The following is a 10,053-nucleotide window of genomic DNA, read 5'->3' as shown; positions in this document are numbered from 1 at the left end:
ACCACTTCTAGAAAGTTGACATTTTCCTGCTCTTAGCTCTGTGTGCCTGCAGTCTCCAATAAACGTCTGAGCTGGGTGACAATTGGATTTTGTGCATTCCCTCCAGAAAGCCACACACAGAGGGAGCAAAGTTGTGACTTGATGTGCCATCCTGGGCAGGATGAGCTGGGCACAGCTTCACACTTACACCTGAATAGGCGGTGTTCTGCCACAACACAAAGGGCTGTGTTAACCCCCTGTATTAAGTCTGGAGCCAGGAGAGGAAGAAAGGACCTCTGTGCACTTCAAAGACCCTTCTTTGAAGTCACCCCCACTTTAAAGTCACAGCTAGGTACATGTTCTGGACCTATGACCCTACCAAATTGCTGATACTTAAAACAGATGTGATCAATACTACAGACAAACAGATTGATTTCACTGAAAGCAAATAGGGCCATATGTATATAGACTTTTTCAGGTCGCAAATGGCACGATTTGCAGAACTGGGCAGTTTGCGACTGGAAAAATGCCCTTTTCTACATATCAAAATTATTTTGCGATTAGGTTTAGGAAAGGGTGTATTAAGGGTGAACCTTCATAACAGCGACTCGCAGGGGAATGTATGAATGTTTTGCGACAGGAATGCGGTCACAAAACATTTGCAGTTTGCTACCAACTGCAAGGTGTTGGTAACCCATTTGCAAATGGTAAAGGGTCCCCAAGGGACCCCTTCCCTTTTGTGAATGTGGGTGCAAACATTTTGTAAGAGCAGGCAGTGTTTGCACGGACCACTGACTGCTCTTAAAAACTGAAGGAAAACTTCTCAGTTTTCTTTTTGAAACGCATGTTGTTTTCCTTTAACGAATATGGGCTGCATTAAAAAATGCTTTATTTAAAAAGCAATCACAGACATGGTGGTCTGTGCGATTTCCTAATAGCGATTTGCTAAAGTTCACTATTTGGGAATTGCAAACCTACAATGTCGTACATCTGTTCCTCAATGGATTACCTCTGATGTCTGTGCAAAACTAGACAAATTCAAGGATAAATAAAATATTGTTTTTGCTTGCTCACTAATGTAAACAGTGACATAAAATGAGATACAGGCAGAAACTCAAGATTCTCCCTTTCGGAGCCATGAATACCAGTATATTGATAAGGCCCTGGTCGTAACAAGGAAATAAGTGCTATAATCTAGACATAAAAAAGCATGGCTGGCAGATATCAAGCAAATTATTTCTAACAAATTGCAAGGCGGGAATAACCCCTCATGAATGCTTTCAAGCCTGGAAAAGGACTTGTCCCAGAAAGGCAGCTATAACACATGCTTAAGAATAACAAAATGGAAAAAAGTACAAAGGATATCCAAGATAGGCATACTATAGCAACAACTTTGTGACATGGATGAGCAGATATGGTCTAAGAACAGAAGGCCATTAGTGTAAAATCCCAAATTCAACAGGAAGTACTAAGCTTTAACATTTGAAGATAACCTGTTTGGTTGCCTACACTCATTGGCTTCACAGAGATAAAGAAGCTTTGATCTACATTGACCTTGAATTGGTTACATAAACACCTACACATGACAGTCTCTTACATAGGTAGAGTTTACTACTTATTGTCTACAAGTTAGGAAGTTATGTTTTAATTCAAAATTCAGCTGGACTCTTAGTGTGGTAATACGACACCCAGAAATCATGATCTGGTGAGGGCTGATAATTTCTGAAGGTGGAATTACCACCAGTATTCTGAGCTATCCCATAAGGGATCATCATGGAAATCTGTTTCCGCCCCTATCTCTGCAAGCAATTAGTACATGTTAAAGGGCATTTTGCATCGTTTTACTTTGCACACATATACTAGAATAGAATACCCAAAGGGTGTAGTAATACCAAGCGTAAAATTACAGCAACTCGCAGAATTCACACTTGGTAATTCCCCTTTAATGTCAAATCTGGAATTCTGAGAAATTCTAAATGAAGGTTTTTCTATAATGCAACTGGATCTTTCAAAGGCTTTTGCAAACAGGGCTCAGGAGTCATCTCATTGGCAGATGAGAGAAATGTTAACCAGAAGGTGGTTTTCAGCTGTAAGGCAGATTGATACAAAGTTATATGTGAGTCTAGAATGGGATGCCCAGAAAGGGCAAACCGTGTGAAAGATCTACACATAAATCACTTTAAAAACCTTGCAGTTAATTTGCCTCCAAAAACTGGTGAGGAAGAGTGCCTCTACAATTCAACACATGAAGCCATTTCATGTTTCAAAATACGGAGTTATATTTGACCATAACTTTTCAGCATTACTGACTACTGGTTTTTAGAGAGCGGAATATTCTGTGCTATCCTGTATGGCATCAGCCCTGGGTACTTTGAGCAAACCCATTTATATTGTGGGAAGTTTGAGTGTTTTATCACTCTTTCCTTCATGTTCAGTGTGTGTCTACAATTTTATACCCCTGGTCATAGGGTTTAAGGCAAACTGAGAACAAGTTTTACCTAGGCGGAGGCAAACTGTTGATTTAGGCACAACTATAATACATTCATATTCAATTTTTATAATGTAGTTAAGTAAATCTTTATTATAGACATGAAACTCATGATTTCATCCCATAGCTTTTGCCTTCAATTTATTTTTCAATAGAGACTATGAACACAAACACCACATGGTCAATTGTTAACAACTAAGACAGTAACCATCTATACAATTCAATGTACAAATTAAAGAATGTGGCTTGTGCACACAGTCATAACACTCTATGCTCACACCTATAAAAATCTATATAATAAGATAATTCTAATCAACTTTAAAAAATAGGGCAGCAATTATAAAAACAAAGAAGTATATATGAGGGCTGAGGAATATGTCCCAAGGCAGAATCAAAAACAGGATCCAAGGGGATCTGAATTGGAAATGAGACAATAAGCACAAATCCAAGAGTCAGACTTTCACAATACCACCTGGAAAGGTCACAGAACTAAGCAACCAAGAAAGCAAGGGGCAGGTTCCTTTCTGTTCTGGCCCCATCTTATGGAACTCTCCCCCTTCCTTAATCAGGTTGGAACCTAATTTATCGAATTTCAGAAAGCTTTTTGAAGACTTGACTATTTATGCAAATTTTGATTAGCCTCAGCCCTCTCTCCTCACCCTCCTGGTTGTCCCAGCTCTAAGAAACCCCTAGGTGTAATAATGTTAACAAAACATTACAAAACATTACATAATAATATTACAGTACATGATAACATTACATAATAATTTAACACAACATCACAAGACATAACACAATATAACATAGCATAACAGCATAACCCAACAACACACACTACAGAAACAACACATAACAACACAATACACAACACAATATAGCATAAAACAACACACAACACAACAACACAATCCAACCCAACATAACATTACATAACATTAACATTACCTTAACATGTTGTTGAGGTTACCTTAGAAACAAGCATTCAGACAGTCATGGATGGTGAGGAGCAACTACACACTTCAGGCCTAACAACTAGCTTACACAAGTACAGAACCTTTATTAAAAACACATGATAAATATATCTAAACATCAACTAACTTCGTCGGAGTTACAGGTGTAAGACAGAAGTAAATTTTTATCCCTAGCCACAACTCCTCAACACAAGAACTGGAGATTAGTTTTCCAATTTATGAGTGGCCTGAGACTAAAAAACATTTTAGCATTATGGAACAGACTTCACAGTCAATGTAGCTTGTAAACTTTGAGTTCAAGAAAAAGTTAAAATGTATGCCACCCACAAATCACAAAACTCCAGATGCTTTTAAAACTAGATGTTGTATGGTGCACCAAAATGTATGATTACTGGAACTTCAAAAATATATAAATGACCAGCGGGGAAGACAAATTCTAAATACATTTACTAATGGTCCAAATGTAGTCATACTGCTATGCACAAAGATGGAACCATTGTCCTCATGGCGAAAGACTTCACATACAGAAATGGAATGAATGAAAGGAAGCAATAACTCGTTGACAAAATAAACAAGCATTTGCAATGCAATGGATCTCGCATTTGCTCAAGTTAGAGCTATTGGCACTGTAAATACCTAACTGGACTTTTTTTGCCACATAAATTGAAAATGAAGTATAAAGCATTAGTTGACATTATAAAGCCGATTCAAAACGCCATGGCCGCCTTAGCGAGTAGGAGGGACACAAAAGTAAAAAGTAGTTTGCTCACAGTCGAACGTATTAGCAATCATGCAATTATCCATGTAACAGGGTCAGTCTACAAGGCAGTAACAAAACCGCCCCAAGGCGGGACAAATATAAAGCATTTACCAATGATAACAAGTGATTTTTGAAAGGAAAGACCACAAACGAGCAAAAGTGTTGGACGTGAGGTGGGCGTGGTTAAAAGCCCACAATTCTTACAGCAGGTTAAAGCGCTTGCGTGCTCGACCTAAAAAGGTGGGTTGTGCACCATAGTCAAAATACCAGCAGTGACTAGTAGCAAAAAATGGACAAGAAACATGGGGAAAAAAACGATTTTATACCCTAAAAGAGTAGACAGTCTTTCACAGAGCAGGCCTACCAGATGTTGCTGGCCAGATGCTTGTCACACAAATACGTTCAAGTAAGACTATATTTCAAGTGAGAGTCCAGGATGGGAGCTGAACTCCATCCATAGCACAACAGCTTGCTTGTTGCCTAACAGTCACAAATAAGTGATCAAGTCAACAAAGATCTCATCTCTTATATTTCAAAGCATTGAGTGGCCTATCAGCTGACAAACATGAAAGCGTTTCATTTGAATGTTTCCACTCAATGAAGGAGACATTTTTACAGACTTTGTTTCCTTAAAGATTGTTTGAGACTTGCATCGATGGTTTTCAAGCACTAAGGTGCAAATCTCAAACATTAATTCCTTATATAATCATCCAGCGTGTCAGCTGTAGCTCCAAGGGGTAGTTGGCCAGGTCCACAGGACTGGCCCTCTCTTAGGAGAGAGAAACATGCCTGCGTCCCTCGAGAAAGGATGCCACTCATGCATCAACCTAACCTTGCCACACATTTGCAATCAAGAGGCACTCATAAGTAGGAATGTTGTACCTAAATGGAGATAACTACTAACACTGAAACAGTACTCTCACAAGCAATCAATAGTAACTATTCCCTTGAGAATGAAAAAGGGACACTGTTTCCCATAGCCAGTGTAGAACTAAAGCCCTGCAGGCAATATGAAGTGGTATGAACTATAAAGATATGGTGTCAGAAAAAAAGGTCTGATCTTAAGAAGGTGAGGGAAGTCTGGAAATTCAAAGGAATGAGTCATGAAAGTTTTAAGTAGTGATCAAAAGTGGCACATGATAGGCTTGAAGCGAGAGGAAGTGTGAGCACTGGCAGCAGGGAGCCTAGCAAAGTTACATGTAAAGGAGTCAGACTGGACTATTTAAACCATTAAAAAATAAACCAGAGAGGAAAAGCACAAAATGCAGATCATTGGGCATGTGATGGCAGAGAGTTAAAATCGACACTAAATAAAGGCAATGCAATGGGTCTCTCGTTTGCTTGAGTTAGAGCTATTTGTGTTTTAAACTCCTAACCGGACTTTTCTTGCTACCTGAACTGAAAAGTAAAACAGTTTCACATAAGCGAGCCCACGGCCACCATGAAGCATGATGGAGACACACAAAAGGAAACAGAAGTTCACTCGCAGTGAAACGTATCAGCAAAAGTGCAATTAGATATGTAACTGGCAAAAGTGCAATTAGCCACGTAACCAGCAAAGGTATAATTAGCCATGTAGCAGGGTCAATGTCATGGAAAGAGCTCGAAATAAGGAGAAAAAGTAGTCCAGAAACCATACGGAAAACATGGAGCCTTGTATGTTTTCAGTAGTTGGCCGGTGCGCTCAAGGAGGGGTAAACACCGGAAAAGGCATGACGTATGCATGCCTTTCACTAATGAAATGAAGCAAATTTAAAAAAGGCAAGCCCACAAACCAACAAAATTGATGGGTGTGGTTAAAAGTCCATAGAGAGAGTACACTAGGGACAGAGCTCTTTGCGCTTGACCCTGAAAATAAAGAAGCATGGTCTTGAACACTGTACAAAATCTTGGATATGGCTTGGAGTCTAAAAAACACAATGATTTTTACTTGCCAGCTATCCATGAATGCCTCACATATCTTTTACCTAAAGTGCACAATAACTTACACAAACCCACCTCTGAGACCCATTATATCCACACTGTGGATTTCTTTCATGAACCTCTAGAAAACTGTCTTTTACATGGAACATGTTTTCAAAGCAATGCCTTCTTTAATAAAGGACACAGGTGATTTTCTGAGGAAACTGGAACGAAACCCTGCCTCCATCAGAGGAACACATATTATGCCCAATCTATGTAAATTAGTTACAACGTGTCAAGTCCTCACAATAATGGTCTGAATGTCATAAAATAGATGGTATTAATCATTTACAAGGTGCTAATCCAATTTTCATTATGATTTGCTACACTACTCACTACAGTACAACTTTCAGAAATAATGACACCTTTTTTTCTCCAGGTCACATGCAGTTCTATAGGCTTTGGAGAAGTTTCATCATTTTATGCAGAAATATTAATAGAAACAACATAATAAACACCATTGAGTGGCAAACGTATTTAATCCTTAAAATGCAACTTATAGATGGCATTATTTTAATATGGCATGATAGTGATGCAGCCTTACTAAAAACCACAGAATAGCTCAACATGGCTTGGCACAAAATTGTTCACATATAAGTGAAGGAAACAAACTATAGAATTTCTGGATCTAGGAACTGCCAACACAGGCAAAACATGACAGACAAACCTTTATACCAAAAGCACAGACAGAAATAACATGCTACATTTTAAATCATTCCATATTTGGCCTCTAAAACTCAATCTATCATTTTCTTAACTAATTTGAGCAACAGTGTTGAGTATTCAACCATGAGTATGTTGCTATGGCGAACCAAAAGATATACAACAAATTCATGAAGAAAGTGTATGCACCAAGAGGAAAGAAGAACTGATAAAAAAGAACAAATCCTCTATGGGAACGAGTCCAGAAAACACAGGCCAACCAGTTATGTTCACAAAGGTCTCGTGACAATAAAAAGAAAAATGTGAATGATCATAATGATACACTGGAAAATAGTGAAATAGTGAAACTTATAAACAGGCAAACAACAGAAGTTATAATAATCAGGCATTATTAACTCACAAAATTAAAAAATAATAGATTAAGCTTTACAAATCCAATGTTTGAACTATGGCCCCTGCAAAAGTATAATTAAAGATCCAGCAGATCATTAGTCAAGTGTTGGAAAAAATCAAACTTAAAGCCAATGCCACCTGTGATTCCCCTTACTGGGTGTGCACACCTAAATGCCCATGCAACATGAGGTATTTTGGGAAAACTGAAAGAAAGTAAAAACACAACTGACTAAACACAAATCAACCTAAAAACCTGTAATCAGAAATCAGGAGAAGCTGTATAATTTGAAGAGAAGATCAGAACATCAATCAACTATGATTTCAAGTATTAGAAACAATAACCATGATGCCATTTGGAGGCAACCGCAGAAAACGATTATTAGCAATGAAATATTTTGGTTAAAGTGTTTGGCAACTATGCACCAAGGAGATTAAATGATGTATGGGAACTAAAGCCATTATCTATCAACACAATTCCCCATAGACACAAAATGGGTAAAGGCCCTTTGATATGAGGATCAAATTTGCTACATATAAGAAAAGGCAATTATGGACTCAAACAAGGGAGGTGTCTAGGAAATTACCTTTCTCCAAGGCACTACAGATACATGATGAATAAACATTGAATAAGCTGCTTCAAGACAAGTCCAGAATATTTATGTTTGAGCAGGAGCGCATGAACCATGGTCTGACCATCCCTGAAATGTACCTGCAATGGTAAATTTCTTCTCATACAAGTAACCATGTTCCCGCGATTTACTTGTCTAACATATGTTTCTTGGAACTGTACACAATAACAACATACGCTAAAACTAAAAACAAATCATTATGGTTCACAGAAATTCATGCCCTTTGGATCCAACTATTCATACATTTACATGAAACACCCCCCACTTAAAATAATATGTATACAAACTTAAAAGTCCACTAATGAAGGAGAACAACTGTTTTTTAAAACACATCTATTTCTGGACTCTTGGTGATCTCTTGTTTTTGATATTACAACATTCCAATAAACTACCAATAAACCATTACCATGGTGGGCCTAAAAATACTATTGATACAGATGTAAGAGACCATAACTGAATGATCATAACTTTTAAAACTAGTTCATTTCCGGACTCAATGACAATACTCATTTTTAACAACCAACATAGTGCTGACTCAAAGGCAACACCCCACACAGACTCTCCAGTGCAGGACCGACATTACATCATCACGCATCAGGGATTAAATGCAGAATTGCAATTAGACGGTTTACTGCGGGTTGTGCTTTCTCTTCCTATTACAGTACTATTATTCCACGGAGTACCCACAATTGTACACGTATGTAACTAATTCTGTTCATCCATGTATATTGTATAGTCTGCCACTGTCAAGCATGATAGGATAATGGAACTCACATCGCAAAAGTTTCTGGTCAAAACATGTTAAATAGGCAGACTTTCCTGCCCATGTGCTCCTTGTGAGGGCTTTGCAATTAAATTACTTCACATACTATACAATACACCATTACTAGTTTTCTGAAGATGGAGGTCAACTAGTAGTAGATACTTTCCTGCTGCCTTTAAATAACACAAGGGAATGTGTGTTTTCTTTATTTACAACCATATGTTAAATTATATCAGATGGCTATGCATTCCCATGGTGTTGGTAAAGACTTACAGACAAAGAAAACCAGGTGTCACCAATGTGAAAGATTTTGCATTAAGAACTCGGATTCTCCTTCTGTATAACTACCATGAGATCAGTCTGAATGTAAGTATTGAAATTCCCAGGAGTCCTTGGAGTTTTCATAATCATCCACAGCTCACTCAAAGCCACTCGTCGGAGTCTTGTGCTTTGGGTATTAGTCATCATCATGAGTGGAGTGTGGGATATGTGGGTTTCACCAGAGCATATACAGCACTAATCAGCAAATTTCTGGCTTCATCAATAAGGTGATTTTCTCTAGCAGTTGTCAGCAGGAATCTGGTATAACAGGTCACCTTTTCTGCTACTCACCCTTCTTCTGTGCAATAGCAATAGCAGTAAGTTTTTTCTTGGTCTGATCGAGAAAATAGAACTTGGTCCTCAAGCAGATCATAGCCACAGCAGCACGATGTTCAGAAGGATACCAGATGTGAAAACATTCCAACAGATCATATAACAAAGTAGCAGAGTGATTATAAGTTACCAGTCACACAAAAACAATATATTCTTTCTTCAACCCCGGTTTGGCCAGGGTCATAATCATAGTGTCGAGCAGATTACCTGACATGCAAGGTAGGGTGCTTTAGGTGGGAAGAAAGTTAGCACCAACCGTTGCTCAGGGCCCAATTTGGTAGAGGTACAGTATTGTAAAACGGTGCCTAATATTTGGAATATGTTTTACAAGAGAGAAGCTGGTTGAAAGTTTACTATTCAAGTCATTTTATTTTCAGTTCATCAATCACAACTTGACAACAGTTATAAATGGACATGCAATATGCAAATGTGAGCATTTGGTTTAACACATATAAAGAAATAAACCAGCCAGTAATGGCTCATATTGACATTCTGGTCAAAGATGATTTGTAATGTTGTCTTCCAAAATTAAACAGGGTAATGAAGTAGACAGAGAGTAAGCTATATTTTTCTGTTACATTTAGGACGTACATCGCCTGTATGAAGTTTGTTTTAGCATGAGGATCACAAACCTAAAAGGAACCTTGAAATCATAACTTGTTTGGCTCATTGTTGTGGTTCTGAGAAAATGGTAGAATGTCCATTTGTTCATGTTCAGGTCAGCCCATGTTGAGAGCATGTTATTAAATAGGACTGAAGAAAAGGCAGTCAAAGACATGGTTGTTGGTGGC

Source organism: Pleurodeles waltl, chromosome 6, assembly GCF_031143425.1.
Source record: "Pleurodeles waltl isolate 20211129_DDA chromosome 6, aPleWal1.hap1.20221129, whole genome shotgun sequence".
Taxonomy (NCBI): domain Eukaryota; kingdom Metazoa; phylum Chordata; class Amphibia; order Caudata; family Salamandridae; genus Pleurodeles; species Pleurodeles waltl.
Note: the sequence above shows the minus strand (reverse complement) of the source record.